This window comes from Oreochromis aureus, linkage group 3 (assembly GCF_013358895.1).
Source record: "Oreochromis aureus strain Israel breed Guangdong linkage group 3, ZZ_aureus, whole genome shotgun sequence".
Lineage (NCBI taxonomy): Eukaryota > Metazoa > Chordata > Actinopteri > Cichliformes > Cichlidae > Oreochromis > Oreochromis aureus.
This window is the reverse complement of record NC_052944.1, coordinates 50,941,012-50,968,415: the sequence shown is the minus strand read 5'-3', so window position 1 is coordinate 50,968,415 and position 27,404 is coordinate 50,941,012. Positions and strand designations below refer to the sequence as shown.

General features: G+C 37.3%; 1 protein-coding gene and 2 long non-coding RNA genes across 4 annotated transcripts in view; 1 reads left to right on the top strand and 2 right to left on the bottom strand.

Moving 5' to 3' along the window:
- LOC116317714 (butyrophilin subfamily 1 member A1-like) overlaps nucleotides 1-27,404 on the top strand; it is a 47,426-nt gene that overhangs the window by 5,409 nt on the left and 14,613 nt on the right. The gene's annotated exons all lie outside the window — the stretch shown is intronic.
- Nucleotides 12,889-13,517, bottom strand: LOC120433151. Its single transcript, XR_005608364.1, has 3 exons — nucleotides 13,477-13,517; nucleotides 13,164-13,295; nucleotides 12,889-13,077 (listed from the first exon to the last, which is right to left on the bottom strand). It is a non-coding gene; the product is annotated as an uncharacterized LOC120433151 (long non-coding RNA).
- On the bottom strand, nucleotides 22,380-27,299 carry LOC120433150. Its single transcript, XR_005608363.1, has 2 exons — nucleotides 24,954-27,299; nucleotides 22,380-23,431 (listed from the first exon to the last, which is right to left on the bottom strand). It is a non-coding gene; the product is annotated as an uncharacterized LOC120433150 (long non-coding RNA).

The following is a 27,404-nucleotide window of genomic DNA, read 5'->3' as shown; positions in this document are numbered from 1 at the left end:
ATACTGTAATCAGCACATATACTGTAACATGACAGAAATTCCTCCACTTAGTAGTAATACTATAACATAACACAAATGTTATGATGAGTTGAGCGGCTGGTACTCTGGTGCAGTCAGCACAATCTGGAGCTGAACACTCTTAAAACTGTAGAGATGACAGTGGACTTCAGGAGACATCCTCAACTCTGCCCCCCCCTCATCATATCAGACAGCCCTGTGTCGACTGTGGAGATCTTCAAGTTGCTGGGTACCACCATCTCCCAGGACCTGAAGTGGGAGACCAACATCAACTCCATCCTCAAAAAGACCCAGCAGAGGATGTACTTCCTGAGACAACTGGGGAAGTACAGTCTTCCACAGGAGCTGCTGATCCAGTTCTACACTGCAGTCATTGAGTCTGTCCTGTGCTCCTCTATCACAGTCTGGTATGGTGCAGCCACTAAACAGGACAGGTGCAGACTGCAGCGGACTGTCTGGGCAGCAGAAAGGATCATCGGCGCCCCCTGCCCTCCATCCAGGATCTGTACCTCTCAAGAACCAGGAAGCGGGCAGGGAAAATCATCACAGACCCCTCACACCCTGGACACAGACTTTTGATCTGCTGCCCTCTGGCAGGCGGTACAGAAGCCTGCAGACCAGGACCACCCGACACAGGAACAGTTTCTTTCCCTCGCCATCTCCCTTCTAAACAGTTGAACTGTCACACTCCTCCCACTGCCAGACTGCAACTGCACCTTATGTACATTCTGTAGTATTCATTCCACCTCATTTCATTTCTGTATTTTATGTATATACGTTTAGATTAGTTATTTATAGTTGGTTTACACAGCTTTGTGTATGTATGTGTATGCATGTGTAATGTATATATAGATACGTGTGTGTGTGGGTGCGTGTGTGTGTGTGTGTGTGTGTGTGTGTGTGTGTGTGAGATTTACATTGCTGTGCTCGAGAGCCACCATCTACCGGAACCAAATTCCTTGTATTTGTCTGCACATATACTTGGCCAATAAACACGATTCTGATGATTTGGCACAAAAACCATGATTTAGCAGAAATACTATGATTGAGCAGAAGTACTAAGATGTAGTAAAAGTACTTTGATTAAACAGAAATACAATTATGGAGGAGTAATACTTTAAAATGGGAGAAATATTGATACACACACACACATTCACAGAGCCTAAAGGGAAGAGTATTTGTGCCATGGAGTGTTAAGAAGAATCTGAGGTCCATATTAGAAAAGCTGGTAAAAAGTTTTCAGAATTGTAATAAATGATGAATATGAATTAGTGGTCTGTGATAGTGTATTAATTTGTAGGGCAAAAAACATGTTGTCCAAGGTGAAGTTGAACCCACGACCTTTGGGTTGCAGACCTGTGTCATTACCAGCTGCGCCACTGGGAAAGACAGTAAACTCTTGGGAAACAGGGTGATGAGCAGTCAGAATTAGATGGCGGTGAGAGGCAAAGAGCGCCGTTTTTTGGAGTTATAAAACATCGTGTAACTCAAAAACTAGGTGGACTAGAAGCATAATTCTTGTACTGGGTGAATCAGCGGACTTTGGTGTACTTTGACTGCGATTTTCATTGCTCTTTGTACATCCGTCACTGAGATATGACAAGAGAAGAAACGGCAGACCTCAGATATGATTGGCTGGCTGGGAAGCCGTGCAGGCCCTGATATGTACATTTGAATGTCTCAGTCCTCAGAGGATTGGCTGCCTGGCAGAAATATATAGTAATAGTGTGATTAAGCAGAAATACTACATTTAGCAGAAATACTGTATTAAGCACAAATCCTATAAAAAGCAGAAATACTATATTATGCACAAATCCTATAAAAAGCAGAAATACTATATTAAGCAATATAAATATCCTATAAAAATCCTATAAAAAGCAGAAATACTGTACTATGATTTGATAGAAAAACTATAATTAATCAGAAATACTATATTTGGCAGAAATACTACATTTAGCACAAATCTTATAAAATAGCAGAAATAGTATGTTTCAACACAATAGTAATAACTTAAACAGAAAAATTGGAAAAGCAAAATGGACAGCTGAGAAAATGCTGAACATGCTGAGGATCCTTCAAATGTACTTGTTAAATGAAAAAAAACTCAGCAAAAAAAAAGTATAACAGTCACACAATCACAAATATGGACACATATGGAAACGCACATGCACAGAGAGACACACACAGGATCAAATTCAGTCAACCAGTCTAAATATATTGAATTTAAATCATACAATAAGATGCTCCCATAAAAAGGCTTTCTCTCTCTCTCTCTCTCTCTCTCTCTCTCTCTCTCTCTCTCACACACACACACACACACACACACACACACACACACACACACACACAGGGAGAGAAGAGCAACTTTCTAGGTCAGTCAAGCAGCCTGGGAGCTGCTAAATTTGAATCCACCAATCAGAGAGGCTGTGTACTTTTTCCCGCCAAAACAGGTGCAGCCGTTTTTACACACACAGAGACAGGATTTCTGCAGTGAATTTCTCATAGTGAGGATTCCTCTCAAACAAATGGCCATAATTTCCTAACCGTAGGGGCTAGAACAGTCATTCTTACACCGTTTTGTTCAGAAGAGATGGGGGAATCTTCAAGTGTTAACAATTTATCATTAAAATATGAATTATTAAAGATATTTGACTTGTAATGCACCATAACTGAGTAGAGGCGAAGCGAAAACTGCCTTGACTTGCCCTCAAACAACGCTTTCTAACTCTAAATCTATTTGGAGTATAGATATCATTCTTTCACCATAAGAAACAGCAGGCTTTGGTGAACAGTCATGGAAATTTTCAGGTCTCTGTGGAAATCTATCAAAAAGATATGTCGAGAGAAAAAAGTGCCTCATTTCCAGAGTTTGAAATCTGAAGAAATCTGAGCGAGGGACAAATTTCCTACCCTCAAACAAACCCAATTCATGGCCAAATGGTAATAGACGAGAAAACAATTCTTGAATTGTGAGCGTCAGGAGTGTCTGAAGATATATTGGCACAAGCCTCATGTCTTAACTTCGCTTCGTTGGGGAGATATGACGATTCGAATATGCCTCTCATTACAGAAATCAAGCGGTGATTTTAAACGAACTCTCCATTGACTTTCTATGGGGATTTTTGAGACTTTGTGTTGGTCTCAGGAGATTTGCCAAAATTCTATAAATCCCACAACAATGATAGTGACATTTTCTGAAAGCCAGCAAAAATACCTACGTTTTGATGTATAATTTGTGTGGGTTGAGTGAAAATTGAGCGAGTAGCAAGAAGTTGTTCGGACATGAAGAGAAAATTGCCAAAGGTACAGTGGCTCACTTAGAACCAACTGCATAGCAACCATAACAACGCATGGATTTTGTGAAAAATCACAAAAATGAAACTCAAAACTTGAAGAGGGATAAGATGAAAATGGTAACAGATATGAAAAAGCTGAATCATTCATGAATAGCCCAATAATTTGTGAACATTTTAAAGTTTAAATGGAGTTTCTATGTGAAAGTATGAAAAAGTAGTTAAGTTTCAAAAACAAGCATGTTTTAGCAGAATTTTGGAAGTTTTCCATTCATTTCAATGGGACAAAAAATTGCATAAAAAGCTTAATATTTTAAAAAGTATAATAGCATAAAATACCAAAAGTCATTGCCGGAATTAGTAGAAATAGCAGAATAGTTTAAAATTTGAACGGCAAAAATCGGCTGAAAATTGTGGACGTAGTTAAGTGCCAAAAAAAGTACAAAAAATTGGCAACTAGAACTAGAAAAATTTGCATTTCCTGCGAAAATGCTGTGTGGATGCCGGAACGCTGAAGCTGTCTGCTGAAAATGACTGAAAAAGATGAAAAGCTGCCAGAATTGTATGGCAGTAAAGAAACTGAAAAATTATGCCGAAAACAAGTGAAAAAAACCTAGAAATTTTTGCTGAAAAGAGGTGAAAAGGCAAAGATTCTGCTTCAAAGGGGTACAGAAGTTCAAATTTGTACTGAAAAGAGGTGAAAGGGTTTCCTCTGAAATGAGCAGAAGATACTGAGATTTGTACTGATAAGAGGTGAAAGGCTGAAAATTCTGCTTAAAATACGTGAATCAGCAGAATTTCTACTGGAAAGAGGTAAAGAAGTAGTTGCACTGAAAAAAGGTGAATCAGCAGAATGTCTGCTAAAAAAGAGATTTCAGTTGAAAACACCTGAAAAATCTGGGATTTGTGCTGAAAAGGGGTGAAAAAACTCACAATTCTGCTGAAAAGGGTTGAAGAAGAGGTGTTGGGCTGTTGAGAAGAGTTAAATAAGTTGAACTGATATGTTTGGGTACAAATACTATGATTTTGCAGAAATAGTATGATTTGGCAATAATACTGCGCTTTAGCACAACTACTGAGATTTGATTGAAATGCTATGATTTAGAAAAGATATTATGACTTTGTACAAATACAATGTTTTGACACAAATACTATGATTTGGTTCAGATGCTATGATTTGAAACAAATACTATGATTTGGCAGAAATACTGTTATTTAGTTGAAATACTATGATTTTCCAGAAATATTATGCCTTAGTAGTAATACTATAACATGACAGATATATGATGATTTTGCAGACATTCTGGTTTTACACAAGTACTATAATGTGGCAGAAATACTATGTTTTAGCACAAATACTATGATTTGCTATAAATACTATGATTTGGCACATATATTGTATTCAGCAGATATACTATAACAAAATAGAGAGTCTACGACTTAGTAACAATACTATAACATAATAGATATACTATGATTTTGCAGACAGTCTATGTTTTTGCACAACTAGCACAATGTGGCAGAAATACTATGATTTGGCACAAGTACCATGGTTTAGTAGAAATACTCTTTTGGCACAAATACTATGTTTCAGTACAAATACTATGATTTGGCAATAATACTGCATTTCAGCACAACTACTGAGATTTGATTGAAAAACTATGATTTAGAAGAAATACTATGACTTCGTACAAATACTATGTTTTGGTTCGAAAACTATGATTTGCAAAAAATACTATGATTTGGCACAAGTACCATGATTTAGTACAAATACTACGAATTGGCAGAAATACTGTGACTTAGTACTAATACTTTAACAGAACAGATATACTGTGATTTTGCAGAAATAGTATGTTTTGCACATATACTACGATTTTGCTCAAATACTATGAAATTGCAGTAATACTATGATTTTGAAGGAATGCTATGATTAGGTAGAAATACTATGCCTTAGTAGTAATACTATAACATAACACATATACTGTGATTTAACAGAAAATATGTTTTTGCACGAATAATACGATTTCGCTCAAATACTATGAAATTGCAGTAATACTATGATTTTGAAGGAATACTATGATTTGGTAGAAATACTATGCCTTAGTAGTAATACTATAACATAACAGATATACTGTGATTTTGCAGACATAGTATGTTTTTGCACGAATGCTACGATTTTGCTCAAATACTACGAAATTGCAGTAATACTATGATTTTGAAGGAATACTATGATTTGGTAGAAATACTATGCCTTAGTAGTAATACTATAACACAACAGATATACTGTGATTTTGCAGACATTCTATGTTTTTGCAAAAATACTACAATTTGGCAGAAATACTATGTTTGGGCACAAATACTATGATTTGCTATAAATACTATGATTTGGCACATATACTATAATCAGCAGATATACTATAACATAACAGAAATTCTACGACTTAGTAGTAATACTATAACATAACAGAAATTTTAATTGGGCACAAATAACATGATTTGGCACAAATACCATGATTTGGCAAAAACATACCATGATTTGACACAAATACGATGATATGGTAGAAATTCTATGATTGGGTATAAATACTATGATTTGGCACAAATACTGTGATTTAGCAGAAATACTATGATTTAACATAAATAATATCTTTTGACAGAAATTTCTGCTAAAAGGTACTATTTCTGCTTTTTAGCAGAAATACTGCAATTTTGCATAAATACTATGATTTGGGATAAATACTATGATTTGGCAGATATACTGTATTCAGCAAATATGCTATAACATAACAGACATTCCTCCACTTAGTAGTAATACTATAACATAAAATAAATATTATGGTTTTGCCCCAAAACCATGATTTGGCACAAACACCATGAATTTTCAAAAATACTGTGATTTAGCAGAAATACTATGATTGAGCAGAAGTACTAAGATGTAGTAGAAGTACTTTGATGTAGCACAAATACTATTATGAAGGAGTAATACTTTAACATGGGAGAATTATTGAGACACACACAGATACACAGAGAGCAAAATGTACAGGGGCTGTTAAGAGTCTGGGCTTGGTATATCTAGGTCAGCTAAATTGGCTGCACCTGCTGTAATCAGCCCTTACACACACAGAGACAGAGAGAGCTATGGCTTTTCTTCAGTGTATTTCTCACATTCAGGATTCCCCTCGAACAAATGGCCATAATTTCCTAACCGTAGGAGCTAGAACGGTCATTCTGACACCATTTTGTTCAGAAGAGATGGGGAATCTGCAGGTCTTCAAAATTCAGAGATAAAATATAAATTATTGAAGATATATGACTTGTAATACACTGTAACTGAGTAGAGGCGAAGCAAAACTGCCTTGACTTGCCCTCAAACAACGTTTTGTAACTCTGAATCTTTATGGAGCATCAAAATCATTCTTTCACCGTAAGAAACAACACGCTTTGGTGAACAGTCATGGAAATTTTCAGGTCTCTGTGGAAATCCATCAAAAGATCTGACGAGAGAAAAAAGTGCCTCATTTCCAGAGTCTGAAATCTGAAGAAATCTGAGCGAGGGACAAATTTCCTATCCTCAAACAAGTATAATTCATGGCCAAACGGTAATAGCTGAGAAAAAACTTCTTGAATTGTGAGCATCAGGAGTGTCTGAAGATATATTGGCACAAGCCTCATGTCTCAACTTTGTTTCGTTAAGGAGATATGACGATTTGAAAATGCTTCTCATTAGAGAAATCCAGCGCTGATTTTGAAGAAACTCTCCATTGAGTTTCTATGGAGAGTTTTCAGACTTTGTGTTACTCTGAGGAGATTTGCAAGAAATCTATAAGTCCCACAAGAATGATAGTGACATTTTCTGAAAGCCAGCAAAAATACCTACGTTTTGATGTATAATTTGTGGGAGTTGAGTGGAAATTGAGCGAGTAGCAAGAAGTTGTTCAGATATGAAGAGAAAATTCAGAATGGATGAGTGTACACTCTGAGTTAATTGCATAGCAACCATAACAACGCATGTATTTTCTGAAAATCACAATTTTGCAACTGAAAACTTAAAGAGAGATAAGATTAAAACGGTAGAAGATCTGAAAAAGCTGAATCAGACAGGAATAGCCCAATAATCTGAGAACATTTTAAAGTTTGAATGGAGTTTCTAGGTGAAAGTATGACAAAGTAGTTAAGTTTCAAAGACAAGCAAGTTTTAGCAGAATTGTGGAAGTTTCCCATTCATTTCAATGGGACAAATTAAAGAAAAAAGTGTAATATTTAAAAAAGTATAACAGTAATAAACACCAAAAGTCATAGCCATCATTAGCAGAAAGAGCAGAACAGTATAGAGTTTGAACTGAGAAAATCGGCTGAAAACTGAGAAAGTAGTTAAGTGCCAAAAAGTGTACGGAAGCAACTAGAGGAATAACTAGAAAAATTTGCATTTCCTGCGAAAATGCTGTGTGGATGCTTATAACGCTGAAGCTGTCTGCTGAAAAGCTGAAAAAGATGAAAAGTTGCAAAAAGTTGCATGGTGGTGAAAAAAAAACATGTCACCCTGAGCAGGATTCGAACCTGGCCCTGCTGGTCTCAAGGCAGCTGCTCATGTCACTGAGCTAAACTCTCTCCCTCAAAAAGGAGGAGAGACAGACAATTCTGCTCAAATGAGCAGAAGCTGCTGAGAATTGTGCTGATAAGAGGTGAAAAGGCTGAAAATTTTGCAGAAAAGAGGTGAATCAGCAGAATTTCAGCTGAAAAGAGGTAAAGAAGCAGAACGTTGCGCTGAAAAGAGATGAATCAACAGAATTTCTGCTCAAAAGAGGCAGAACAACCTGGTTCTGCTCAAATTCACCAATCAGAGGTACTGCTTCTGTCTGCTTCATCAGGCTGTTTACTTGTATGTATTTCTGCCATGTGGTGTTGACAAGAATCTGAGGTCCATATTAGAAAAGCTGCTAAAATCATAAAACTTTGCAGAATTGTAATAAATTAGCAATATAAATTACAGGTCTGTGATAGTGTATAAATTTGTAGTGAAAAAAAAAAACGTGGACCAAGGTGGGATTGAACCCACGACCTTTGAGCTGCAGAGCCGTGTCATTACTGATTGCGCCACCTGGAAGGGGCGGCGGTCTGAAAGACAGATACTTGGGCAGTCAGAAATAGATCGCGGTGAGAGGCGAAAAACGCCGCTTTTTGGAGTTACAAAACGTCGTGTAACTCAAAAACTAGGAGGGCTAGCAGCATAATTCTTGTACTGGGTGAATCAGCGGACTTTGGTGTATTTTGACTGCGATTTTCATAGCTCGTTCTACCTCCGTCGCGGAGATATGACGAGAGAAGAAACGGCTTCATTTCCAGAGTTTGAAGACTGAGAGAAGGACAGATTTCCACCCTCAAACAAACGTAATTCATTGCTCAACGGTAAGATAATTGTAAAACTGCTTCCACTGTGAGTGTCAGGAGTGTCTGAAGATATATTGGCACAAGCCTCATGTCCTAACTTTGCTTTGTTAAAGAGATATGGCAATTTGAAAATGCCTCCCGTTACAGAATTTCAGCTCTGAATTTCAAAACCTCCCCATAGACTTTGAATGGGGAGTATTGAGACCTTGTGTCACTCCGAGGCAAATTGCAAAAAAAACGGTAAATCTCACAATAAAGATAGTGACATTGTCTGAAAGCCAGCAAAAATACCTACGTTTTGATGTATAATTTGTGGGGTTGAGTGGAAATTGAGTCAGTAGCAAGAAGTTGTTTAGACATGAAGAGAAAATTCAGAACGGACCAGCACTCACTCTGACTTAATTGCATAGCAACCATAGCAACGCATGTATTTTCTGAAAAATCACAATTTTGCAACTGAAAACTTGAAGAGGTATAAAATTAAAACGGTAGAAGATCTGAAAAAGCTGAATCATTCAGGAATAGCCCAATAGTCTGAGAACATTTTAAAGTTTGAATGGAGTTTCTAGGTGAAAGTATGACAAAGTAGTTAAGTTTCAAAAACAAGCAAGTTTTAGCAGAATTGTGGAAGTTTCCCATTCATTTCAATGGGACAAATTAAAGGAAAAAAGTGTAATATTTTAAAAAGTATAACAGTAATAAACACCAAAAGTCATAGCCGGCATTAGCAGAAAGAGCAGAACAGTTTAGAGTTTGAACGGAGAAAATCGGCTGAAAACTGAGGGAGTAGATAAGTGCCAAAAAGTGTACGGAAGCAACTAGGGGAATAATAATAAAGAAGAAAGAGAAACAGGAAAACAATAGTGTGGAAGCCCTTTAGGGCATCCACACAATAAAGAGAAACAGGAACTCAATAGTGTGGAAGCCCTTTAGGGCATCCACACAACTAGAAAAATTTGCATTTCCTGCGAAAATGCTGTGTGGATGCCTTAACGCTGAAGCTGTCTGCTGAAAAGCTGAAAAAGATGAAAATTTGCAAAAAGTTGTATGGTGGTGGAAAAAAAAATGTCACCCTGAGCAGGATTCGAACCTGGCACTCCTGATTTCAAAGCAGCCACTCATCTCACTGAGCCTACCTCATTGTGACAAAGAATAGGTGGAGAGAGTGACAATTTTGCTGAAATGAGCAGAAGCTGCTGAGAATTGTGCTGATAAGAGGTGAAAAGGCAGAAAATTTTGCAGATGTGAATAAGCAGAATGTGGGCTGAAAAGCGGTGAAAATTCTGCTGAAAAGAGGTGAATGAGCAGAATTTCTGCTGAAAAGACTTTTTTTTCTGAAAACAGCAGAAAAAAATGAAAATTTTGCTGAAAAGGGGTGAAAAAGTTGAAATTTGTGTTGAAAAGAGTTAAAAAAGTTTAACTGTTAACTGAAAAAAAATGTTGCGGTATTTGAACCCGGGCCTCCCAGTCTGAGAACGGCTGCTCATCTCACTGAGCTAAAACACAGCTCAGCCTGGCGAGCAGAAATAAGTGACCACATTGATAATGTGTTCCATTCATTTCAATGGGAAACAATAGCGGTGATTTTGAACAAACTCTCCATTGACTGTCTATGGAGAGTTTTCAGATTTTTTGTTGCCCTGAGGAGATTTGCAAAAAATCTGTAACTCCCACAACAATGATAACAATGAAAGCCAGCAGAAATACCTACGTTTTGATGTATAATTGTGTGGGGTTGAGTGAGAATTGAGCGAGTAGCAAGAACTTGTTCGGACTTGAACAGAATATTTACAAACTTCCACTGTCCACTCTGAGTTAATTGCATAGCAACCATAACAACGCATGTTTGCTGAAAATAGTTGAAAATAGCTGAAAAAGCTGAAGAAATCAAAGTCAGTGTTTAAAAAGTTGTCAAAATTTTAATAACTTTGCAGAACAACATCGAGTTAACAAAAATGTAATAATTTAGCAGAAATGCAACAACTTAGAAGAAACATAACAATTCAGCAGAAACATTGTAGTTTACCAGAAGCTACAACTTAGCAGAAATGTAACAATTTAGAATAACATAACTTCACAGAAATATTACAACTTACCAGAACTGCTCTAATTTTGCAGAAATGTAATAATTAGGCAAAACTGTCAACAGACAACAGCTGAAAATGCAGAATTAACCTCAAAGTCACTCATTTAACTGTGAAAATTACCAGAAACATTAGAAAAGAAAAAAAAAACAGCCAGCAGATAAACTGATGTGGATCAAAACCAAGGTAAAATTACAGAGTTTACACAGCTGGTGAAATGTAAAAATGGCAACAAACAAACAAACAAACAAACAAACAAAACCCCCCACAAAAACAGTTAGGTAATAAATGCACAAGATGCTGCAGTCAGAGAAAAAACACCCAAAAATAATGTTAGTGAAATGCCAAAGAGTGGCAGAAAGTTTAGAAAATAGAAAACCAGTAGTAGAAAAGTAGAACATTTAAATATTTTTTAGAAACATATGATATCAAAGATTTACTCCGTTGTTTCCAATGATTACAATAATGGCATACAGAAATAAAAATCCCATTTGGGACAAACAGAAAAATATTAATAGAAAATGCAAATCAAATGAATCTAAATATACAAACAAGTGAAGCATATGTTGGAATTGTGAACATATCCTTGTTTTCCATGTTTATGGCCCTAAGATGCGTAGACACATGATAGGCTATTAACTGCAAAAATATATACATATATAAACAGCAAGTGAGAGACAAAAATATATCCTCTGATTTGCTGGACTTTTGTGCACATACCATTTGGCAAGGATAAACAGCATATTCCAATGCACCATTAAAATTTTCAAAAGCTTATATTTTTCAGTTAGTTTACTGCTTCCTGATTCGATGATAAATATGGTACCAAACTACAAAATACTGTCGAAATGAAGTCGACATTGTGATATATTTCAGGTGTCGAGTCACACAGCTGACCAATCGATGCACATATTTAAAGAAACAGGGATCAAATAAAGAACATTGTTGTAGAATAAATTACAGTTAAAAATAACCACTGCCCTGCGTTAGAGAGTGACTTATGATAAGGTATTAATTGGGTTAACTTTACCTCTAACAGCTTTTTACATAGTGCTGTGACCAGGGTGAAATCCATCATAAAGTAACTGTAAACAGTAGAACCATTAGCATGAATGTTATGGTTCTACTCTGATCAAAACTCAAGTCAGCTGTGTGACCTGATATAAAATGATAAAGAGGAACACCTATAAATGGATGAGACCTTCATGAACTTTTCAAAATGACTTTATATGTCTGACCCATTATCTATGTATATTAGAGGAGATGTGGAAAACCACTGTTAGACCTACTCTATACTAATGTAGTTACTGACACCCCATACTAAGGCAGGATTCATACAAACACACATTATCTTTTCTCTTAAACACTTTTTCACATTTTGAGATTGTGTAATTTCTATAAAGAATACGTGTAATGGTTCAATAGATATAGTTATTTAAATGGCCATAATAATCACATGATCATTTTTGTACATCCTACAATTCAAGATTTAGAGCTGTGTGTTTGTATGAATTCAGCTTGCTATACTTATAGACTTAAATATATTAATCCACTATTTACCAAAACAAGTTATATGGTTTGGGTAAATAGATTGGGTTTCTTCTACAAAATAACAAAAACAAAACCACCCACAAAAACAGTATATCTGCACATTAATCCAGAGTTCAGTTTCATATATCTGATATTGTTTGTTAAATCTGGTGACACAAACACAGTCAAAAATTCATTGTGGTCCTTTTTACCCTCGGCCAATTATATGCTGGTCACTTGGACCAGTTTAGTATTTGTTGTCACAGAGGAATGTTAACCATAAATCCAAAAGACAAAACTGAAAAAATATGTTAATTGCAAACATGTTTTTGCTTAGTAAAAGGATTGAAATTACATGGAAACTGTCACCTTACAGCCTCGTTGTAAATAGCATCACAAACAGATGTTTTCCACACAGTTAACAAAGCTCCACCACGTCCGATCACTGCATATAAATCTAAAAGAAAACAAAAACAAATAAAATGTAATTAACACAAGGGAAGACTTTTGATTTAATAACTAAGCTTAAAATAAGTGTTACCTTTGAATATTTGTGGGAAAAATCTGATGCTACCCCAAGAATACAAAGCCACACTGGAAACGATGACAGGCTTGCAACCCTCTGTCTTCCTGGAGTGAGGTGGCTGATCAGTAGCAGTGAGTTGACAGAAGTCGGTGTCTGTAAGAGTGGTCAAACACTGATACTGTGTCCATTTGCGTAGAGTCTAAGAAGCTGGAATGCAGGCACACAGGACGAGCTTGTTCTAAAAAATACAGAAAAGGGAACATTTTATTTGTGTTAAGGCCTAAAAACTACAAATAAGTTATAAAATGAACAATATTGAAATACCTCATAGGTGCTGCAGGCCACCAGACTCCAGAGCAATCTCCCACTCACATGATGGTGAGGAAAGACAGGAGCTCTGTGATGAGGTTTGAATGTCTCAGTTGGGACACTGAAGAACTCAGAAGACAGCAATACCTGCACAGAGAGACAGAGTAGAAAAAGCATAGATTTGTAATCCATAATGTCAATTAAAACTCAAAAAGTGTCAACGAGTATAATAATTTCAGTATGGAATTATTTATGCAATAAATAGGATTTAAATTAATTAATTGAATTAAAAGCACTGACATTTTTTATCAAAGATAAAGAATCATACCTCTCTCTGCTCTGAGGATCACTGAGCATCTCTGACAGGAAATACAGTTTCCTCAGTATGAGTCATCATTGATGGTTTCAGAGGTGTGTAGTGTGGCAGCATGGTGATGGTCTCCAGATCAGGCAGGAGGTCAGGTGATGGGTGTGTCATCTTCTCCATTGAAGACACACTGGTATGGCAGTTCATAAAACAGCAGTCCCTGTGTGGCATGTAGTTATCTGTGCAGTCCAGCACTGATGGATCAGGTTTGGCTCAGCAGTTCATGAAGATGGTGTTAAGATGTTGTTGTTTCAGCTGAGGATGGTGACGTTTGAAGGTTTTGCCTCAAAGGAAACAGGACTGTGTGTGCCCTGTCTGAAAAAATATATCTACAAAACATAAAGTGCTTGTAACACCACCCACCCTCCCCACCCACCCAGCTCAGCCCCCAAGTGTTTATGTAATGCTGGTATGGGGTGTCAGTTACTAAATCTAATTAGTGCATCAGAAAGCGTGGGCTACACCTAAAGCCCACACTTTCTGATGTCTTTTGCAGCTGCTCAGAAAATTCTGACTTGGCCTTTATCCACCCAAACCCAAACCCACCCGGATAAAGGCCAAGTCAGAATGGATGCAGAAACTTTCCATTTACTTCTAAATCAGTTTTATACAAATTCTGTAAGCTGTAAAAATGTTGTTCTCTACATAATGTATCATTATAGACATCTCTGGTAGCCTAAAGATAGTTTAAAACTTTTGACATTTTTACCTATAAAACATGATAAGCAAAAACTCATTCATTCCCACAACGTTTGATTCTACAAAATCTACTATAATCAAGAAAATATAATTGTCTGTGACCAATAATAAATACCTGCATTTATCTGGGATTTATTTATTTACTATTTTTCGATCTCGTTTGTTGAGATACATGTCACAATAAATAAAAGTATCAAAAAAGGAGATGACAATTAACATCCATGAAAAATGCATTTTAAAATAGTAAATTTAGTCATTTAAAACATGAGAATAAAAAATAAATGATGTCTGTTTAATACTTTTTGCAGCACATTTCAGATCAGAGGTGCATGATAACAGAAGGCAGATCTCCTGCTCTGCATGAAGTACAGCCATGATTTGGTGAAATGATTAATAACATTGCAATGAGAAAGGTTTGATAAATTGAAAGATGGTCTTCTTACAAACAGAGCAGGGAAGCGAATTTTTGGGAAGCCTTCCATTATCAACAAAAATCTTTTTCATGCTCTACAATCAGTAAACTCTGTAACAAACATGATCTGTAATTGTTTCAAAACTCACCAGACGACTTCATGATTGGCTCGGGACAGGACACAAAACACAGGGTTGTGGTAACTGTAATATGTCCTCAGGACACCTGAATGAAGATTCTGCTGTGGCTGAGAAATAAAAATGAGGTCAAGCAGGGTGTTCTTGTCTGTAGTGGCAGAAGTGATCAGCTGTGAATACCCTCTAGACTGAAACTGCTCCAGAATCTGTTTTCTTCCACTCTGTAACTGGTTCTCATTAAAATCTCCACACACAATTATTGGGTGACAGTCCATTATTTCAAGTGAATCTAAAAGACTTACCAGGTTTTGCATGAATGGTGTCAAACTGTAGTCAGGAGGTCTGTACACAACAGCAATGAGCGCAGGGAATGGAGCCTGAACCTTTAACACTAAAAACTCAAGATCAGTGACATTATGCAGATACTGTTTTACCTGAACCTGAAAATGATTCCTCAAATACACAACAACTCCACCACCACTTCTGCTGGCCATGTGAGGAAAGTTTGTGTAGGACACATGTCTGTTCCGTTTGAACATTGTGTAGCCGTCCAAATGAAGACTGTCTGCAACAAAGGAGCCTTGAGGTGAGACTCTGTGAGACACAAAACATCTGCTAAACACATTTCATGATGACTCTTGATGTCACTGATGTGAGATGGCAAACCCTCCGTATTGTGATGGATCAGTGTAAGAGTGTCAGGTCTGCTGGCTGTTTCTCTGACCTGAAGAAGAGGCATCATTTCCTCAACGCTGGCTTGTCTCATGGTTTGGAGCGCTGCAGTTACCTCGGGATTGGCGTAAATCTTTTTCTCATCCAAGTCCTGTAAATAGAGTCCACTGAGAGACGTCACCCTGCTGAGAGCAACATAAGCCATACCTGGTTCAAAAATGTTCTTCATTGAAACTACAGCTGTCTGTGTTGTAAGACCCTGGGTTTTGTGAATTGTGCAGGCGAATGCGAGTTTTACAGGAAACTGTCTGCGTACTGCTCCTTTAAACTTCAGACTCTCCTCTGCTCTCTCAATGTAAACCAGATCATCAGATGCTGCATTAGCACTGCGGTTGTTTCTTGCAGACTGCCGGTTGTCCATTCTGAGCCCCAGTTTAATTATGTGTCCATCATTTTCAGATCTCACCACTTTTACCAGTATACCAAAAGCACCATTAACCAAACCGTTTAGTGTGTCCAAGTTTCTGGTCAGCATCACTCGGGCTCCTTCAGCGACATTCAGGGTGTCGGGTAAATCATTTCGCCCACCTGTAAATGGTTTGTCTCTTCGTTCCATTCTGCCTGTACATTTATCCTTCTGGAAATCGTCTGCATTGATGATTATAATGTTTGAATGAAGCTTCTTGAGCGTATCTGTGTTGTGGGATTCAACATTCTTGTTGGTGGCATAGATGTGTAAGACCTCGATTGGACATTCTTCTGGTACAGTCACAGCCTGTGACAACAAATCTCTGTCGCACTGAGAAAGCTCATCTGTCTTTTCTTTGACTCTAATCCTGTTCAACATCTCTGCAAAGGCCACATCATCTTTTGACGCATGATCTCGGTTAGAGTGATCATCTGAAAATGTTCCTGCCATAGGTCAATCTGTTCTGGATCATAAACACAGAGAGGTTTAGACTGTCGCACTGGTGGCAGCTGGTAAAAATCTCCAACAGCTAAAACTGACATTCCACCAAAAGGTCTCTGAGTGCCTTTGATTTGTTTCAGTCTTGCATCCACATAAGCAAAAGGGTTTTGAAACCATTGAAATCTCATCAATAACAATAATTTCGGCATTAATAAGCTCAGATCTGACTTCATCCAGTTGGTTACCAAGTCCTTGAATGGGTGGTTTCAGACTCCTGGGTAGTTTGAGTAGAGAATGTAACGTAGAGCCATTGATAGAAAAAGCTGCTGTCCCGGTAAATGAAGTCAGTAAAACAGTTGGATTTGATATGTCAGCTTCTTCTGCATTAGCAGGCAGTCTGCTCAGGATCTTTGATGCTTCAGAGTGAATACATTTAATCAGATGTGACTTTCCAGTTCCTGCACCACCGTTGATATAGAAGAAAAATGGATCTGGGTTCAAACCACAAAGCGCGCTGAATACACCAGTCTCTTATGGCATAGAACACGCAGGCCTGCTTCTGGTTCAGATTCTGATACATTACACGTACCACAGCTGGATCGACTGCAGGTTGTTCTCTGATGGCTCTGATCTCTGTTACAGCATACGACTGACGACTGTAGTCGGGAACATTCTCCTGTTCGTTCTCATCATCAGAATGTCTCTCAGGAAGATTCTCATCACATTGTAACTCACAACTTCAGATTCAGGAGCAAGATTACACCATTCATCAATCACAACATCCCTATTTTGTTCAAACTCTTCCAGTGCACTCTCAATATCCTCAGAGTTCTTCTCATACTTGTCTTTATTTCTCTTCACAACCCTTTTCACAGACTCACTGTGGTCTGAACATGGAAGTCGTACACAACCTGAGTTGTAGAAGGACTGATAGGTTTGGAACCCTTGTGGTTTCAGTTCCTGCTCTGATCTGTGTGGAAGGTAAAGTCTCAACAGTCGTCCATAATATTGCTCAGGATCTTTTTCCTGTGAACAGTGGTAATACCTGATTATAGCTGGTTTATCATTCTTTCGCCTTTGTACAAATCCAAGCTGGTTTAGAAGAGGAAGCACATCTTTTCCTTCATTTGGACCACTCACCAACCGGCACAAGGCAGCAAAATCAGCCAGTGACATTTCCTCATATTCTGGTGTCTCAGGTCTGCATTTGTATTTATCACTCAAACTTGTCATCCAAATATTACAACTGTCATGTGTTGTGGTTTCCAGGTAGCTCATTGGACGACTCATTTTTACTGGGTTATCATCTGTTGGTACAAATACAACACTGCGGGAACATTTTTTCATTTTTATGCCACAGACTCGAGTCACACACTCCTGTGCGCTGATTTCTCTCTTTTTTGAGTAAGCCTGCATCACAGCTCTCATTTCATCACATTCATTGACTGTGTTGTTTGCAGAGTTATCAATAACTGTCTTCAGGTATTCAGAAAGGCCAGATTCTTTCTTCGTTATATATTTACAGAGATATTCTACACATGAATAGGCATTCAATATTAACGAGACATCTAAATTAGAGTTCCAGGCTTCAAGCAGGTGTGGGTTATAATTGTTGATCCAACAGTCCTTTGGGTCACGTTTCAGAATAAGAGCTGTTTTCTTGTTTATGTTTTGGAGGCATTGCTCATACTCATTCATTGTCAAGTTGCATCGTGACAGAATCTGCTCTATGGTGAGAGAAGCAGCTTCAGGTTCCTTCAGCAGGTTCAACAAAGGTCTGAGTTTGGCTTTTGCAGCTTCAGTGTCTGAATCCTCATCCTGTCTCACAATCATTGTTCTTTTCGCTGGCGGTTTTGGAAACCCAAATCTACAACCAGAGTTCACACTCTTAAAGCATGTTTTTGTGTGGTTTTTGCTGTGCTTTTGTAGTTCAGTGACTTTTTTGTGCAGTTCAGGTTGTTTTTCTGGATCAGGGAGTTGAGCTGAGATGTATCTGTCCACAAAGTCACAGACAGTTTGGTCATCATCCACATCTACTTCTACCTTTTCTCTAATCCACAGCAACATGTGTATATGCGGACTACCTCTGTGCTGGAACTCAACTCTGTAAAAGTAATCAATGATTTCACCAAGGGGCTGTGCAGGAGAAAAAAGCAAATCTCTGAACAAAGCCTCAACACGTTTATCAAACATTCGCATGGTGGTTACTGGATTTGATCTTAGAATTTCACACTTTTCTGACCAGTCCAGGGCTTCAAAAGCAACCTCTTCACCTTGCTGTCTCTTTATTGCTTGAATCACTTCAGGCCATCTCATCTCAGCAGCAGAGAAAGTGACAAAGAACTGAGGTGTTCCTATTTGTGAAGCATACTGAATAGATCTTTGGTGGTTTTCTGCCAGTAAGCTGGAGTTCCTCTGAGTGGCTGCATAAATCTGATTGCATCTTTATTTCTTACCAGCTTCTCTACTTCTGTCTTACTTTGTAACATTCCTGATGTGATTTTGCGTCCATCTTTGGTCATAGTTTTACCTTTCCTTAGCTGTATTGTCATGCTGGAATTAGCCAGGTGTATTTCAGTGACAAACTGTGAGAAAAATAGGTAATTTGTGTCTTTAGCAAATCTTGCATCAATGTTGAAAAGCCTTGACTTGAAGTAAGCACTCGGTGTGAGTTTAAGACGTCTCTTTTCATCCAGTGTATTCTGACCAGTAGGAAACTGCACAGGAAATGCCATGGCTTCCAAATGAGGAGTTCTGAAGAAGCTAACAGGATTGTTTCTTTCTGCAGGAGCCACACAATATGTGTTATCAGTGAAACAGAGAATCTCTTCTGAAATGTCTACAGGCTGCAGGCAACTTTCTAGAGCAAAACCTCCATTGTTTAAATCACTTTCTGGTTCCTCTGGATTTTGTTCTTCTGGTTGTTCATTGCAGGATACCATATCAATATCTTGTTCACTTTCAGACTCAGTTTCACACAAAAGGGCATCTTTTTCATAGTTGTCAATTTCCATTAAATCTGCTTCATTATAATCATCACTTCCCATGCTGGCTTCATCACTGCTGTCATCATCAGGTAACGTTGGATCACAAAGCAATGCATCATCTCTGATAACAATATCTGTGTACTGTGGATGAATCTGTTTGAGTTTACGCGGGGCTTGGATCAGTTTAGACCAGGTGACAGTCTGGAACAGCTGATGGCCTTTGTAGCACAGTCGTCTTTTCAGCTTAATTCTCATGACCTGTGATTGGCTTCTGAGCCGAGGCAAACAGTCAACTGTTTGTTGGACTTCAGATGGTACACACACACCACATTACCACGTATGAGTCTTTGTCTGCCTTTTTGAAGTGGAATAATCTTAGCAAATGGTATGCATTTGGCAATCAGATGTCTCTCCAGAATGTTGAGATCACACAGTTCAGCTGGAATATCCTGCAGTTCTAAACCATTGACAGCAGCAAGCCTTGGCATGCGCCCACTTTTGAGGAACTGTGACACGTGTGACAGATATACTCTTTCTTTCTCTCAACAGGAAAGCTGCATTGATCATTACATGCTTCATCACACACATGAACAAATTTACCAGTTAGACACTGCTGAGCTACAGTTTGGTGTTTTGAGTAATTTGCTCTTTTGCAGATTTTCACCTGATTAGAAAAGAAGCTTTTAGACAAACAGTACAAACATAAGATGGTGCTGACTTAATGTTTGATCTGAAACGAGATATGGCCTCATTCATTAAACTGTTATCTGGATGACACTGAAAACTTTCAGCTGGTTGATGCATCTGACGATATTTTCTTTTTTATGTTCATTGCACATCTGATATTATGCATCTGTCTAAAGAAAAACTGTTCCAATATTTTATTCTCATTTGTTCTCTCATATTGTCCTTGTGTTGCTGCTGAAATTGTCTCTTTTCTCCATAACGTTTTGTCATGTAAGATCGTTTTTTCTTTTTAAATTCTTCATTTTCTTTATATAGGTTAGAAACATATGACCTCATGTAAGCTTTATGTTTCTCTCTGAATTCATCACAAGTTCTGTATATTCTTCTTATATGATCTTTCTGTTTTTCTTTGAATACAGCACATTCTCTATATGCTCTTATTATACGTTCCTTCTGCTTTTCTCTGAATTCAGGACATTGTCTATAAGATTTCCTGTATGTTTTTTTCATACGTTCCTTCTGCTTTTCTCTGAATATGGGATTGTCCTTATACATCCTTATGACATGTTCTCTTTTTTTCTCTCTAATTTTAGCAATTTCTCTATAGATCATTCTCATATGCTCTCTCTGTTTCTCTCTATATGAAGTATTTAATTTATACAGATTATTTTTGTACACACCCTTCTTCTGTCTGTGATCAGGATCATTAGACTTTCTACTGGAATTTTTTTTCTTTGTCTTGAAGCTTTCATCAAAAGTGTACATCTGCCTTTCTTTCTTTTTCTGATTTTCCTTCCTTTGTGGTAGTTTTTGTTGGGACAATAATCTTCTCATTTTTTGCCTCCGGTGTTTATCACATTTCAACAGTTTATTTGAGAGTTCCTGTGTTGTCTTAGTTGAACAGGAGGGAATGTTTGTATCATTCTGAGGAGCATAATCTGATTTTACCTGAGAGTCTCTCACAGAAGATGCAGATGTTTCATTTTCAAAATAATCAGGATGCTGGTTAATCTCAGCAGTAGCTGTCTCATTTGAATAATCCACTCTGGATGACATCACTTCCATGGTTAAAGTGTTGATCCCAGTTTTCTGTGTTTGCTCAGTGGATGTTTGGGAGTTTAATTCAAGAACAGGTTGATTTAAAACTGGTGCTGGATCACTTGTAGCAGGTTGTCTGTATTCAATGGTTTGATCAGCATCTCTTTGGTCAGCAGTGTTTTCACTGTGAAACTCGACAGGCTGTAGCTCATAAGTGCAGGTTGGTGCGATGCTAAACATTCGGTACAAGCGTTTGATCCTGTCAATCATGTCATTAAGACGTGTGAATTTTAACATAACTGCAGTTCCACCACTTACACCTAGCAACAATGGCATTCCTGTAGACTTACGTGGGTGAGGATCAAAATATCCGTATTCACCAGAAGTCAACCTGCAAACTGTGATGACTGTTCCTCCCATGAGTAGCAGAGCGTAGCGAACGTCTGAAGCCAAACACTGTAGTCCCTGTTCAAGGCTCGGAAAATGATCTGTACCATCAAATGTGCCATAATGAGCTAACTGAGACATGTCCACTTGATACTCGTGTCTGCGGCTGGTGACCACTGTGGGAAGCTCATCACAGGCTAGAAACACGCTGTTCACAAACCTCTTTCTGGCATCTGAATACACGGCATGGCCTTTGTCCAACACACGGTTTAGATCTGCTCTGGTAATGAATTCATCTCTCGTAAGAATGACAGGAAAACCAAACTGTTAGCCATGCATTGCTGATTCGGTACTTTCCATACCTAGGAGAAGCCTGGCTTCGGGACGCACAGATGCTACTCACTCGTGGACGAGTTTCACTGTTTGTAACCTGTACATGAGACGGTCCTGGAGCTTCTCCATCATGCTGCGTTTGCACAGTTACCTGGGGTTCAATCGGAATTACCTGCTGTACTTTAGCATTTGGCACACATGCTGAGCGAACACCTCTCTTTACCACATCTGCATAAGCTGTCTGAACGCTGCTCTGCACTTCTGGACCAGGAATACTTGTAACACACACCTTTACCTGCTCACCGGTCTGAGAAAAATTTACCTGTTCTTTCTGCTTTTGCCATCTAAGCTTCTGGGACTGTGACCTTTGACCTTTTCTTGGCATTTTATCGAAGTACAAACTGAAGCTTATATGTATTTATACAAAGATATAAACAAAACTCAACCTGGAAACAGTGAAGAACTAATAACTCTTCAAGTTAGTATTAAATCTGAAAAAAATGTCAATATAAATATAAAAATGTTCCAATGTTCTTATAAATATGTAAATAGATGTAAAAGGTTGACTTTAATCCAAACTCAATATAAAAGATATTCAGTTCTTTGAAAACACTTTGCTCAGTTTTATTGTAGCTTTTTCCAAAACAGAATATTTTTACTTCTTATATTTTAACCAGACTTGTTAATGACTAGATCTTAGCTTCTGTAAAGGGACATACAGAATAAATCACAATAATCAACAGGCTATAATAAAAGTCTTTTTTCTTTTTTTTAAGTAGACTTTGTGTAAATCTTTCAGATATTTAAAATTTAAAGCAAATATAAGGAGCTGTGATGGTGTGGTGATCAGATGACAGGCAATGAGGATTCTTCAGCTGGATGTTCTGCAGCAGTCAGGAAACAGGAAGTCTGGGTCCTCAGGGCAGCTTCTCGATGGCAATTGTGTCTGAACACTTACACTGAGTAACAGAAATGTCCCTAAATAATAATAGTATAACCCTACTATAGTCCAATTTTACTGACAATGAAACAGACTAGCAAAATGTATCTGAAGTTATCTGATTTAATATTTTTGTGAATACAGCAGTCTGAATGTGTTGTATAATATAACAAGTTTATCTTATTACAAAAAAACCTTCAAGGTGTAAATTTTATATAATCAAAGTAATTGCACCTCTAAGCCAAACTATCAGTGTTTATTCCTAAGTGTTCCAAGTAAAAATTAAAATTACAAATCTACAGCTGTGTAAGTAGTTTCTACTGTACTGTAATTCTACTATTGTAATTTCAATGTTCTACTTGTAATTTCCAGCAAAAAGACTGGATGTGAGAGAGTTTAACGATAGGAAAGAAGGAGCAGTGAGAGCAGAGACCTCTCAGAATTCTGTAACAGATAGATGAAGTACTGGTAACTTCAATTTCCCAAAAATTGGGACCATGTCAAAACTTGATTATTCCAGTCAAAACTTGATTCCAGTCAAAATTTGATTCCAGTTAAAAACGTGATTTTTGATAACTTAGATAGAGCTTGTGGGATAGAGTGAAGCAAGATAGAACGGCTTGTCAAAATAGATAGAGTGGGGAGAGTGATAGGACAGACTGAATGGCTTGTTAATGATAGAGAGAGAGAGAGAGAGCTTCTGCAGCAGGTCACCTGTAAGACACAAAAAGACTGGAATTAGGCATATTTCCAATAAACGTAGCTTTCCAGTATTTTTCAGAAAATAAGGCACACTTAAAATCCTTTAATGTTCTCAAAAATAGACAGTGCGCCTTGTGTATTCATTCTGGCTGTGCTTACTGACTTCAAACCAATTCTATGTGGGACACGGCGCTGCAAAATCTCTCAAAATGTTGTAGTACAACTTTGGTAAGCTACCGTAGTTAGGAGCCTCGCGGTGTAATTCACACTGTGCTTGAACATAATATTATGCTGTTTGTGTGTGTGTATAGGGACCTGGCAACTGTTAAGAGCCATGCTTACGAAGCAGGTTTCAAACTGATCAGCTCATGAAGAATTTGATGGATTTGTGGAAGAGGAATGAACTGAAAAAGTGAGCGTATTGTTCTGTATTTTATGTGTTACAACTTAGATTGACTTATCTGTGTGTTTTGTTTGGCTTAATGTACCTTATGTTTAAAAAAAAGACTCATTCATTAACATTATGCCTTATAATCTGAAAAATACAGTACATACAGGGCTTTACACACTGAAGCGTACTACAGTAAATTATTGGACTGAACTGAATGACAATGTTTAACAAATGGCAGTGGAACTATTAAGGAAATTTTGCATTCTATTAAAACAATAAAAACAAATAGAGTCTATAACCAAGATGTGCTGCTACAGTAACTTACTGTTAACATTATATGGTCCAAATAAACCCACACACTGAGGTTAGAGCAGGCCTCCTGCTCTACATCAACTTTACATCCACTCAAATTAAAATTTATTGATTAACTGGCCAAAAGAACAAATCCTTTCTCACATTTGCCTAAAACATCTTGATGATAAACAAGAGCTGTGCTGAGTCACTGCACTAAACTGAGCCTTCTGTAGTGAAAGAAATATTAAAAACAAAACAAACAAAAAAAGCCCAAAACACCAGCATTAAAGTCAAAAATGGTGCTGTTACTGTGATGGCCCAGAGTCCTTTTACTACTTTAGGACCTGCATCAGGCCATCAAGTCCTGAGCTTAAGTTTAATCACACTTGGGATTCGCAGCAGGAAAGGGATCTGAAGTACACAAACAAGTCCAACTATGAAAGAAGCAAAACTCTTGGTGTAGACTAATCAGAGTCTGGACTTTAGTGAAATTAAGATACTTGACATGACTCAGTAAACCCTATATTGAACATTAATTAAAACAATTCTAAAAGTAGAGTGGACCAAAAGCATTTAAACCAGTCATTACTAGTTAATGTAAATGCTTGATTATACTTGTTGGTGTCAGGGCTTCCACAGCTGGGTAACATGTTCACACATTAGACCAGGTTGTTCTGGTTTGCTTTTCTCTGCTTCATAAATGAAATAATCCCTGTAAAACTGCTTTTGTATTTAGCCAAGTTATCCTTGTTAGATAATTTGAAACATGACAAAAGAAGCATGAAAAAATAAATCTGCAACAAAGAAAGACCTTTCCCAGCATTGTACCTCAAACAAAACTTTACTTACCAGACTTGAGACGATCAGATCAGTTTAGCAGTCTAGAGAAAGGAAACAATACATCAGATAACTGTGTAATGATTCAGACTGTAGAGCCTCTTCACACACAATTGATTTTACTGTGACATAAAATAATTAGTAAAATCCTCAATTTCTGAAAGCCTTAATGAACTTACTGTAGTCTAAAAAGGACAAACATTAGTTGCAGGGTCTCAGATGGCTATAACATGTGCAATAAAAGCATTCATACTACAGAAGTGCAAATAGGCACCAATAATTGTTGGCACAAATGCAGAATATACCAAGTTGTTCCTAGACAGAAGCTTTGTGGCTCAAAGACTGTCTATCACAAGTCAGTGGTAATAAAATGTGAAAAAACAAAATTTTTAATGTCATTTAAGATTAAAGAGTTGGATACAAAGCAACTGTTTAAATCAGAAGCAACCTCATACATGTAAATATTGACAAGTTACAGCAACAACAGTGGCACGACATTTTTGTAATGAAAATTGTCTTAAATATTACACTAAAAAGTCCTTCCATTGTACCTGTTGGTAGGAATATTTATTTATTTTGTAATATTTCCCTTTTTGGCAACATTTATATTTAATTTTCAAACACATTGTGTTCACCAAATAATTAATAAAGTAATTTTTTGTATTTTGTAAATAAATAACACACTGGCTTTAATGTATCATACACTGTCCACTTACAACTATGGTTGTATTATTGCTTAACTGTTAAAGTTATTAGTTTTAGTGACTCAAGCAAAATACTTCTACAGTGTTCTGACTTTAATACACAAGCAGAATTTGAGAGACAGCATAAATCAATACAAGTGTTTAAGCTACGACTTATACTGACCGGGGCTTTGCTGCTACAGATTATAAATCCTGACTATGTGTTTTGCCCATGAGCAAACTATTATATGTAAATTGCTAAATATGTTACACAATGCCAGGTTCATATTGCTTCAGTTACAATCACTGTTTACTTACCACAAATGACAAAATCAAGCTTGTATTTCACTCCGTCTAACAAAAGACAAGTAACAAAAATACAGAATGAGACAATTAAAATCACCATAAGAGTCAATGCTACATCACTCTCTGTAGTCTCTGGAATACAAACAACAACTCTTCTGTTTTCGTTTTTTTCGAAACCTTATTAAAAATTGCCATGTTCATTAAAAGCAATATGTAATTACATCCACTTGCAGTAAGCCACATAAGTTTCTTAGTAATGTTAAGCTGTGATATTCTAAGGAGCTTGGAAAGAAAAGCGTCTAGACATCTTTAAGTTCTTCACTGATTCACTCGTCTGAGAATCTTCTTCTTAGATGCGAGGTAAAAGGCTTCACACAACTTAAAGAAGTCCAGACACTTTCCTTTCCAAGCTTCTTAGACTACAATGACCTGGATGACTGACAACCGTCCCATATACGAAGCTCTAATACTTTGGTGCTATTAGATAAGACAGTAAATATCATTAGAAATTATTTGCTACACCTAGCACTGCACACTTTATCAAGTGGTGACATAACAATTTCAAAGCATGTAACAATTATAAATGAAAGCTTAGATGATATATTTGTAGGTTTTAACATTTGAGGTGCCCTGCATTCAAATTCTGCTTCCTAAAAATATTATCAACTGCACACAGTATCATTTAGTATATATTAATATGCTGTTGTTTAAAAATAAATATCTACATAAAACATTAATAATATTAATGGCCCGCTGCTACAGTTTATTTATTTGAAGGTGGGCCATTTTTGTTTTATTAATGTTCCACAAAGTGAGAAGTCAAACAGAGCAGCATATTTAGCTTTTTATTTAAAAGTGAGACAGCACAAACACATGTTTGCTAAACGGTTCTTAAAAATTTGAGTCTCCTTCTTATTCTTGTATGTAACTATGTGTTTTATTCTCACTCTTTCTCCCCCTTCCCTTAATTAACCCGCAACACAGACAAATGCACACACAGGCACGTGACTCTTTCTCTCCCCGCATTCAGTCAGAGGCGGTAAAATGACTCCTTTTAAGTTGCCAAACCTGCTGCTTCAGCAGCTAATTAGTGGTTCTAAGATGGCGGCTCATTACATCACATAACCTTACAACCTAAAGAATGAGGCTGTTTTAACCGACTAATTTGGGAAGAGAAGAACTAACTGGACCTTCTGTAACAGACTCAGAAACACTAACACACCAAATGAAGCTAATAAAACAAAACAATAAATGTAAACAGTCAAATAAACCAACTTCATTTTATACTGGGCCTATAGCGCTAGGCATTAGCATTGAGTTGTCAGGGCTAGCTTCTCAAACAGTCCTTTAAAATACTAAAATTACAACTTTTCATTAAAAGCAGCCATTGTGTTGCTTTAATATGACTTATACTTCGCCTGACTTTAAAAGTCACTAACTACAACTCGGTAAATCACTCAAAAACTTATAAACA